We start from the raw sequence: 10,984 nt of genomic DNA on the forward strand, positions 1-10,984 counted from the left end.
AATCGACTTTATTTTTTAAAGAACATTATTTTTAGTAATTTTTTCACAGAAATCACTGTATAAACATGGCTTGAACGAATTCTGATAATTATATTCGAGAAATTACTGATTACTTTGGATTTATTGCGTTAAGACCGAAAATCAACGATTTTCCGAGTGAGGGTACTATCGTAAAGTATTGAAATCGACTTTATTTTCTTAAAAACAATTTTTTTAGTAATTTTTTCACGGAAATCACTCTATGAACATGGCTTGCACAAATTCTGATGGTTATATTCGAAGAATTACAAATAACTTTGGATTTATTGCGTTTGGACCGAAATTCGACGATTTTCCGAGTGAGGATGATTCCTTGAAGTATTCAAATCGACTTTAAGTTTCAAAGAACATTATTTTAAGTAATTTTTTCACAGAAATAACTGTATAAACATGGCTTGCAGAAATTGTGATGGTTATATTCGAAGAATTACAGATAACTTTGGATTTAATGCAGTTGGACCAAAAATCGACGATTTTCCGAAAGAGGGTACTTCCTTAAAGAATTCAAATCGACTTTATTTTTCGAAGAACATTATTTTAAGTAATTTTTTCACATAAATTACTGTATAAACATGGCTTGCACGAATTCTAATGGTAATATTCGAGAAATTACTGAATATTTTGGATTCATTGCGTTTGGACCAAAAATCGACGATTTTCCAGGTAAGGGTACTATCGTAAAGTATTCAAATCGACTTTATTTTTTAAAGAACATTATTCTAAGTAATTTTTTCACAGAAATCACTGTATAAACATGGCTTGCACAAATTCTGATAGTAATATTCGAGAAATTACTGATTATTTTGGATTCATTGAGTTTGGACGGAAAATCGACGATTTTCCGAGTGAAGGTGCTATCGTAAAGTATTCAAATCGACTTTATTTTTTAAAGAACATTATTTTATGTAATTTTTTCACAGAAATCACTGTATAAACATGGCTTGCACAAATTCTGATGGTTATATTCGAAGAATTACAAATAACTTTGGTTTCATTGCGTTTGGACCGAAAATCGACGATTTTTCAGGTAAGGGTACTACGGTAAAGTATTCAAATCGACTTTATTTTTCAAGGAACATTATTTTAAGTAATTTTTTTACAGAAATCACTGTATAAATATAGCTTGCACGAATTCTGATGGTTTTATTCGAGAAATTACGGATTATTTTGGATTCATTGAGTTTGGACCGAAAATCGACGATTTTCCAGGTAAGGGTACTATCGTAAAGTATTCAAATCGACTTTATTTTTTAAAGAACATTATTTTAAGTAATTTTTTCACAGAAATCACTGTATAAACATGGCTTGCACGAATTCTGATGGTTATATTCGAGAAATTACTGATTATTTTGGATTCATTGCGTTTGGACCAAAAATCGACGATTTTTCGAGTAAGGGTACTTCGTTAAAGTATTCAAATCGACTTTATTTTTTCAAAAACATGATTTTTAGTAATTTCTTCACGGAAATCACTGTATAAACATGGCTTGCACAGATTCTTATGGTAATATTCGAGAAATTACTGAATATTTTGGATTTATTGCGTTTGGATCGAAAATTGACGAATTTCCGAGTGAAGGTACTTCCTTAAAGTATTCAAATCGACTTTATTTTTTAAAGAACATTATTTTAAGTCATTTATTTACAGAAATCACTGTATAAACATGGCTTGCACGAATTCTAATGGTTATATTCGAGAAATTACAGATAATTTTGGATTCATTGCGTTTGGACCGAAAATCGACGATTTTCCGAGTGAGGGTACTTCCTTAAAGTATTCAAATCGACTTTATTTTTCAAGGAACATTATTTTAAGTAATTAATTCACAGAAATAACTGTATAAACATGGCTTGCACTAATTCTCATGGTAATATTCGGGAAATTACTGATTATTTTGGATTCATTGGGTCTGGACCGAAAATCAACGATTTTCCAAGTGAGGGTACTTCCTTAAAGTATTCTAATCGACTTTATTTTTCAAAGAACATTATTATAAGTAATTTTTTCACAGAAATTACTGTATAAACATAGATTGCACGAATTCTGATGGTTTTATTCGAGATATTACTGATTATTTTGGATTCATTGGGTCTGGACCGAAAATTGACGATTTTTCGAAAGAGGGTACTTCCTTAATGTATTCAAATCGACTTCATTTTTTAAAGAACATTATTTTTAGTGATTTTTCCACAGAAATCACTGTATAAATATAGCTTGCACGAATTCTGATGGTTTTATTCGAGAAATTACGGATTATTTTGGATTCATTGAGTTTGGACCGAAAATCGACGATTTTCCAGGTAAGGGTACTATCGTAATGGATTCAAATCGACTTTATTTTTCAAAGAACATTATTCTAAGTAATTTTTTAACAGAAATCACTGTATAAACATGGCTTGCACTAATTCTCATGGTAATATTCGAGAAATTACTGATTATTTTGGATTCATTGGGTCTGGCCCGAAAATTGACGATTTTCCGAAAGAGGGTACTTCCTTAAAGTATTCAAATCAACTTTATTTCTAAAGAACCATATTTTGAGTAACTTTTCCACGAAAATCACTGTATAAACATGGCTTGCACGAATTCTGATGGTTACATTCGAGAAATTACAGATTATTTTAGATTCATTGCGTTTGGCCCGAAAATCGATGATTTTTCGAGTGAAAGTACTTCCGTAAGGAATTCAGATTACTTTATTTTTTAAAGAACACCATTTTAAGTAATTTTGTCACAGAAATCACTGTATAGACATGGCTTGCACAAATTCTGATGGTTATATTCGAAAATTTACAGATTATTTTGGATTCATTGCGTTTGGACCGAAAATCGACGATTTTCAAGTGAAGGTACTTCCTTCAAGTATTTAAATAAATTTTATTTTTAGAAGAACATTATTTTAAGTAATTTTTTCACAGAAATCACTGTATAGACATGGCTTGCATAAATTCTGATGGTTATATTCGAGAAATTACTGATTACTTTGGATTCATTGGGTCTGGACCGAAAATCGACGATTTTCTGAAAGAGGGTACTTCCTTAAAGTATTCAAATCGACTTTATTTTTCAAGAAACATTATTTGAAGTAATTTCTTCACGGAAATCACTGTATAAACATGGCTTACACAAATTCCTATGGTAATATTCGAGAAATTACTGAATATTTTGGATTCATTGCGTTTGGACCAAAAATCGACGATTTTCCAGGTAAGAGAACCATCGTAAAGGATTCAAATCGACTTTATTTTTGAAAGAACATTATTTTAAGTCATTTTTCCACAGAAATCAGTGTATAAACATAACTTGCACAAATTCTGATGGTTATATTCGAGAAATTACTGATTACTTTGGATTCATTGGGTCTGGACCGAAATTCGACGATTTTCCGAAAGAGGGTACTTCCTTAAAGTATTCAAATCGACTTTATTTTTCGAGGAACATTATTTGAAGTAATTTCTTCATGGATATCACTGTATAAACTCGGCTTGCACGAATTCTAATGGTAATATTCGAGAAATTACTGAATATTTTGGATTCATTGCGTTTGGACCAAAAATCGACAATTTTCCAGGTAAGAGAACCATCGTAAAGTATTCAAATCGACTTTATTTTTTAAAGAACATTACTCTAAGTAATTTATTCACAGGAATCACTGTATAAACATGGTTGCACTAATTCTCATGGTAATATTCGAGAAATTACTGATTACCTTGGATTTATTGCGTTTGGACGGAAATTTGACGATTTTCCGAAAGAGGGTACTTCTTTAAAGTATTCAAATCGACTTTATTTTTCAAGGAACATCATTTTAAGTGATTTTTTCACAGAAATCACTGTATAAACATGGCTTGCACAAATTCTAATGGTTATATTCAAAGAATTACAGATAACTTTGGATTCATTGGTTCTGGACCGAAAATCGATGATTTTCCAGGTAAGGGTACTATCGTAAAGTATTCAAATCGACTTTATTTTTTAAAGAACATTATTTTAAGTAATTTTTGCACAGGAATCACTGTATAAACATGGCTTGCACGAATTCTGATAGTTATATTCGAGAAATTACTGATTATTTTGGATTCATTGAGTTTGGACCGAAAATCGACGATTTTTTGAGTGAGGGTACTTCCTTAAAGTATTCAAATCGACTTTATTTTTCAAAAAACATTATTTTGAGTAACTTTTGAACAGAAATCACTGTATAAACATGGCTTGCAAGAATTCTGATGGTTATCTTCGAGAAATTACTGATTATTTTGGATTCATTGCGTTTGGACCGAAAATCGACGATTTTCCAGGTAAGGGTATTATCGTAAAGTATTTAAATCGACTTTATTTTTTAAAGAACATTATTTTACATGATTACTTCTTAGAAATCACGATATAAACATGGCTTGCACATATTCTGATGGTTATATTCAAGAACCTACTGATTTTTTCGGATTCATTGCGTTTGGACCAAAAATCGACGATTTTCCAGGTAAGGGTACTATCGTAAAGTATTCAAATCGACTTTATTTTTTAAAGAACATTATTCTAAGTAATTTTTAACAGAAATCACTGTATAAACGTGGCTTGCACTAATTCTCATGGTAATATTCGAGAAATTACTGATTATTTTGGATTCATTGCGTTTGGACCGAAAATCGACGATTTTCCAGGTAAGGGTACTATCGTAAAGTATTCAAATCGACTTTATTTTTTAAAGAACATTATTCTAAGTAATTTTTTCACAGAAATCACGGTATAAACATAGCTTGCACAAATTCTGATGGTTATATTCAAAGAATTATAGATAACTTTGGATTCATTGCGTTTAGACCGAAAATCGACGATTTTCCGAGTGAGAGTACTTCCTTAAGGTATTCAAATCGACTTTATTTTTCAAGGAACATTATTTTAAGTAATTTTTGCACAGAAATCACTGTATAAACATGGCTTGCACGAATTCTGATGATTATATTCGAGAAATTGCTGATTATTTTGGATTCATTGAGTTTGGACCGAAAATCGACGATTTTCCGAAAGAGAGTACTTTCTTAAGGTATTCAAATCGACTTTATTTTTTAAAGAACATTATTTTCAGTAACTTTTAAATAAAAATCACTGTATAAACATGGCTTGCACAAATTCTGATGGTTATATTCGAAGAATTACAGATTATTTTAGATTCATTGCGTTTGGACCGAAAATCGACGATTTTCCGAGTGAGGGTACTTCCTTAAGGTATTCAAATCGACTTTATTTTTCAAGGAACATTATTTTAAGTTATTTTTGCACGGAAATCACTGTATAAACATGGCTTGCACGAATTCTAATGGTTATATTCGAGAAATTACTGATTATTTTGGATTCATTGAGTTTGGACCGAAAATCGACGATTTTCCGAAAGAGAGTACTTTCTTAAGGTATTCAAATCGACTTTATTTTTTAAAGAACATTACTTTCAGTAACTTTTTAACAGAAATCACTGTATAAACATGGCTTGCACAAATTCTGATGGTTATATTGGAGAAATTACAGATTATTTTGGAATCATTGCGTTTGGACCGAAAATCGACGATTTTCCAGGTAAGGGTATTATCGTAAAGTATTTAAATCGACTTTATTTTTTAAAGAACATTATTTTACATGATTACTTCTTAGAAATCACGATATAAACATGGCTTGCACATATTCTGATGGTTATATTCAAGAACCTACTGATTTTTTCGGATTCATTGAGTTTGGACCGAAAATCGACGATTTTACGAGTGAGGGTGCAATCGTAAAGTATTCAAATCGACTTTATTTTTCAAAGAACATTATTTTTAGTAACTTCTAAACAGAAATCACTGTATAAACATGGCTTGTACAAATTCTGATGGTTATATTCGAAGAATTACAGATTATTTTAGATTCATTGCGTTTGGACCGAAAATCGACGATTTTCCGAGTGAAGGTACTTCCTTAAGGTATTCAAATCGACTTTATTTTTTAAAGAACATTATTTTAAGTATTTTTCTCATAGAAATCACTGTATAAACTTAACGTGCTCGAATTCCGATGGTTGTACCATGTGTTTACCATCAGCCGGTAAAACAGATACCTGTTTTACTATCAGTCGGTAAAACGACTTTATTTTTTAAAGAACAGTATTTTAAGTAGTTTCTTCATAAAAATCACTGTATAAACATGGCTTGCACGAATTCTGATAGTTATACCATTTTTTACCATCAGTCGGTAAAACAGATACCTGTTTTACCATCAGTCGGTAAGGCAGATACCTGTTCGACCATCAGTCGGTAAAACAGGAAAATACCTGAGAGCGCGGATTTGGACTAATTAGTATTACTACCATTTTGTATTTACAGAATTACACATAGCTTTAGGCTTATTGCGCTTGAAACGGAAATAATCGATTTTCCGAGTGAGGGTACTTTTTGAAAGTATTTGAATCGACTTTATTTTTTAAAGAACATTATTTTGAGTATTATTTTAATAGAAATCACTGTATAAACAAAGCTTGCACGATTTCTGATGATTATACAACTGTTTTACCATCAGTCGGTAAAACAGATACCTGATTTACCATCAGTCGGTAAAACAGGAAAATACCGAAAAGCGCGGATTTGGACGAATAAGTGTGGCTACCATTTTGTATTTACAGAATTACAGATAACTTTGGGTTTCTTGCGGTTGAAACGGAAATAATCGATTTTCCGAGTGAGGGTACTTTTTGGAAGTATTTGAATCGACTTTATTTTTTAAAGAACATTATTTTGAATATTATTTTGATAGAAATCACTGTATAAACATAGCTTGCACGAATTCTAATGGTTATATACAAAGAATTATAGATAATTTTGGATTTATTGTGATTGGACCGAAAATCAACGATATTCCGAGTAAGGGTACTTCCTTAAAGTACTCAAATCGACTTAATTTTTTAAGAACATTATTTTAAGTATTTTTTTCATAGAAATCACTGTATAAACATGGTTTGCGCGAATTCTGATGGTTATACCATGTGTTTACCATCATTCGGTAAAAACAAATACCTGTTCTATTATCATTCGGTAAAACAGGTACCTGTTTTACCATCAGTCGGTAAAACAGGAAAATACCGGAGAGCGTGGATTTGGACGAATAAGTATGGCTACCATTTTGTATTTACAGAATTACAGATAACTTTGGGTTTATTGCGTTTGAAACGGAAATCGACGATTTTTCGAGTGAGGGTACTATCGTAAAGTATTCAAATCGACTTTATTTTTTGAAGAACATCATTTTAAGTAATTTTTTTACAGAAATCACTGTATAAACATGGCTTGCACGAATACCGATGTTTATATTCGAAGAATTACTGATTATTTTGGATTTATTGCGGTTGGACCGAAAATCGACGATATTCCGAGTAAGAGTACTTCCTTAAAGTATTTAGATCGACGTTATTTTTCAAGGAACATTATTTTAAGTAATTTTTGCACAGAAATCACTGTATAAACATGGCTTGCAAGAATTCCGATGGTTATATTCAAAGAATTACTGATTATTTTAAATTCATTGCGTTTGGACGGAAAATCGACGATATTCCGAGTTAGCGTACTTCCTTAAAGTATTCAAATCGACTTTATTTTTGAAAGAACATTATTTTAAGTCATTTTTTCACAGAAATAAGTGTATAAACATAACTTGCACAAATTCTGATGGTTATATTCGAGAAATGACTGATTACTCTGGATTCATTGGGTCTGAACCGAAATTCGACGATTTTCCGAAAGAGGGTACTTCCTTAAAGTATTCAAATCGACTTTATTTTTCAAGGAACATTATTTGAAGTAATTTCTTCATGGATATCACTGTATAAACATGGCTTGCACGAATTCTAATGGTAATATTCGAGAAATTACTGAATATTTTGGATTCATTGCGTTTCGACCAAAAATAGACGATTTTCCAGGTAAGGGTACTATCGTAAAGTATTCAAATCGACTTTATTTTTTAAAGAACATTATTCTAAGTAATTTTTAACAGAAATCACTGTATAAACGTGGCTTGCACTAATTCTCATGGTAATATTCGAGAAATTACTGATTACTTTGGATTCATTGGGTCTGGACCGAAATTTGACGATTTTCCGAAAGAGGGTACTTCCTCAAAGTATTCAAATCGACTTTATTTTTCGAGGAACATTATTCTAAGTAATTTTTTAACAGAAATTACTGTATAAACATGGCTTGCACGAATTCTGATGGTTATATTCGAGAAATTACTGATTACTTTGGATTTATTGCGTTTTGATGGAAAATCGACGATTTTCCGATAGAGGGTACTTCATTAAAGTATTAAAATCGACTTTATTTTTTAAAGAACATTATTTTAAGTAATTTTTACACAGAAATCACTGTATAAACATTGCTTGCACTTATTCTCATGGTAATATTTGAGAAATTACTGATTATTTTGGATTCATTGCGTTTGGACCAAAAATCGACGATTTTTCGAGTGAGGGTACTTCCTTAAAGTATTTCAATCGACTTTATTTTTCAAGGAACATTATTTTAAGTAATTTTTTCACAGAAATCACTGTATAAACATGGCTTGTACTAATTCTCATAGAAATATTCGAGAAATTACTAATTATTTTGGATTCATTGGGTCTGGACCAAAAATCGACGATTTTTCGAGTGATGGTACTTCCTTAAAGTATTCAAATCGACTTTATTTTCAAAAGAACATTATTTAAAGTAATTTTTTCACAGAAATCACTGTATAGACATGGCTTGCACAAATTCTGATGGTTATATTCGAGAAATTACAGATTATTTTGGATTTATTGCGTTTGGACCGAAAATCGACGATTTTCAGAAAGATGGTACTTCCTTAAAGTATTCAAATCGACTTTTTTTTTTGAAGAACATTATTTTAAGTAATTTATTTACAGAAATCACTGTATAAACATGGCTTGCACGAATTCTAATGGTAATATCCAAGAAATTACTGAATATTCTGGATTCATTGCGTTTGGACCAAAAATCGACGATTTTCCAGGTAAGGGTACTATCGTAAAGTATTCAAATCGACTTTATTTTTTAAAGAACATTATTTTAGGCAATTTTTTCACAGAAATCACTGTATAAACATGGCTTGCGCTGATTCTCATGGTAATATTCGAGAAATTACTGATTATTTTGGATTCATTGCGTTTGGACCGAAAATCGACGATTTTCCGGGTAAGAGTACTATCGTAAAGCATTCAAATCGACTTTATTTTTTAAAGAACATTATTTTAAGTGATTTTTTCACAGAAATCACTGTATAAACATGGCTTGCACAAATTCTAATGGTTATATTCGAAGAATTACAGATAACTTTGGATTCATCGGGTCTGGACCGAAAATCGACGATTTTCCAGGTAAGGGTACTATCGTAAAGTATTCAAATCGACTTTATTTTTTAAAGAACATTATTTTAAGTAATTTTTTCACAGAAATCACGGTATAAACATAGCTTGCACAAATTCTGATGGTTATATTCAAAGAATTATAGATAACTTTGGATTCATTGCGTTTGGACCGAAAATCGACGATTTTCCGAGTGAGGGTACTTCCTTAAAGTATTCAAATCGACTTTATTTTTCAAGGAACATTATTTTGAGTTATTCTTTCACAGAAATCACTGTATAAACATGGCATGCACGAATTCTGATGGTTTTATTCGATAAATTACTGATTTTTTTGGATTCATTGAGTTTGGACGAAAAATCGACGATTTTCAAGGTAAGGGTACTATCGTAAAGTATTCAAATCGACTTTATTTTTTATAGAACATTATTTTGAGTAATTTTTTCACAGAAATCACTGTATAAACATAGCTTGCACGAATTCTGATGGTTATCTTCGAGAAATTACTGATTATTTTGGATTCATTGCGTTTAGACCGAAAATCGACGATTTTCCGAAAGAGAGTACTTCCTTAAGGTATTCAAATCGACTTTATTTTTTAAAGAACATTATTTTCAGTAACTTTAAAACAGAAATCACTGTATAAACATGGCTTGCACAAATTCTGATGGTTGAATTTGAAGAATTATTGATAACTTTGGATTCATTGCGTTTGGATCAAAAATCGATGATTTTTCGATTGAGGGTACTTCCGTAAAGTATTCAAATCGACTTTATTATTTACAAAACATTATTTTAAGTAATTTTTTAAAGAAATCACTGTGTAAACATGGCTTGAACGAATTCTGATGGTTATATTCAAGAACCTACTGATTACTTCGAATTCATTGCGTTTGGACCGAAAATCGACGATTTTCCGAGTGAGGGTACTTCCTTAAAGTATTCAGATCGACTTTATTTTTCAAAAAACATTATTTTGAGTTATTCTTTCACAGAAATCACTGTATAAACATGGCATGCACAAATTCTGATGGTTTTATTCGATGAATTACTGATTATTTTGGATTCATTGAGTTTGGACAAAAAATCGACGATTTTCCGAGTAAGGGTACTTCCTTAAAGTATTCAGATCGACTTTATTTTTTATATAACATTATTTTCAGTAACTTTTTAACAGAAATCACTGTATAAACATGGCTTGCACAAATTCTGATGGTTATATTCAAAGAATTATAGATAACTTTGGAGTTATATCGATTGACCGAAAATCGACGATATTCCGAGTAAGGGTACATCCTTAAAGTACTCAAATCGACTTTATTTTTCAAGGAACATGATTTTAAGTAATTTTTGCACAGAAATCACTGTATAAACATGGCTGGCACAGATTCTGATGGTTATATTCGAAGAATTACAGATAACTTTGGATTTATTGCGTTTGGACCGAAAATCGATGATTTTCAGAAAGAAGGTACTTCCTTCAAGTATTCGAATCGACTTTATTTTCTTAAGAACATTATTTTTAGTAATTTTTTCACAGAAAACACTCTATAAACAT

The 10,984-nt window shown here is 30.9% G+C and overlaps 1 long non-coding RNA gene across 1 annotated transcript; it reads left to right on the forward strand.

The window, feature by feature from the left end:
- Positions 1-4,304: 4,304 nt before the first annotated feature.
- LOC123272054 lies at positions 4,305-9,730 on the forward strand. The gene is made up of 3 exons (XR_006511009.1): positions 4,305-4,338; positions 5,687-5,793; positions 9,695-9,730. It is a non-coding gene; the product is annotated as an uncharacterized LOC123272054 (long non-coding RNA).
- Positions 9,731-10,984: the final 1,254 nt, after the last annotated feature.

This window comes from Cotesia glomerata, linkage group LG9 (genome assembly GCF_020080835.1).
Source record: "Cotesia glomerata isolate CgM1 linkage group LG9, MPM_Cglom_v2.3, whole genome shotgun sequence".
Lineage (NCBI taxonomy): Eukaryota > Metazoa > Arthropoda > Insecta > Hymenoptera > Braconidae > Cotesia > Cotesia glomerata.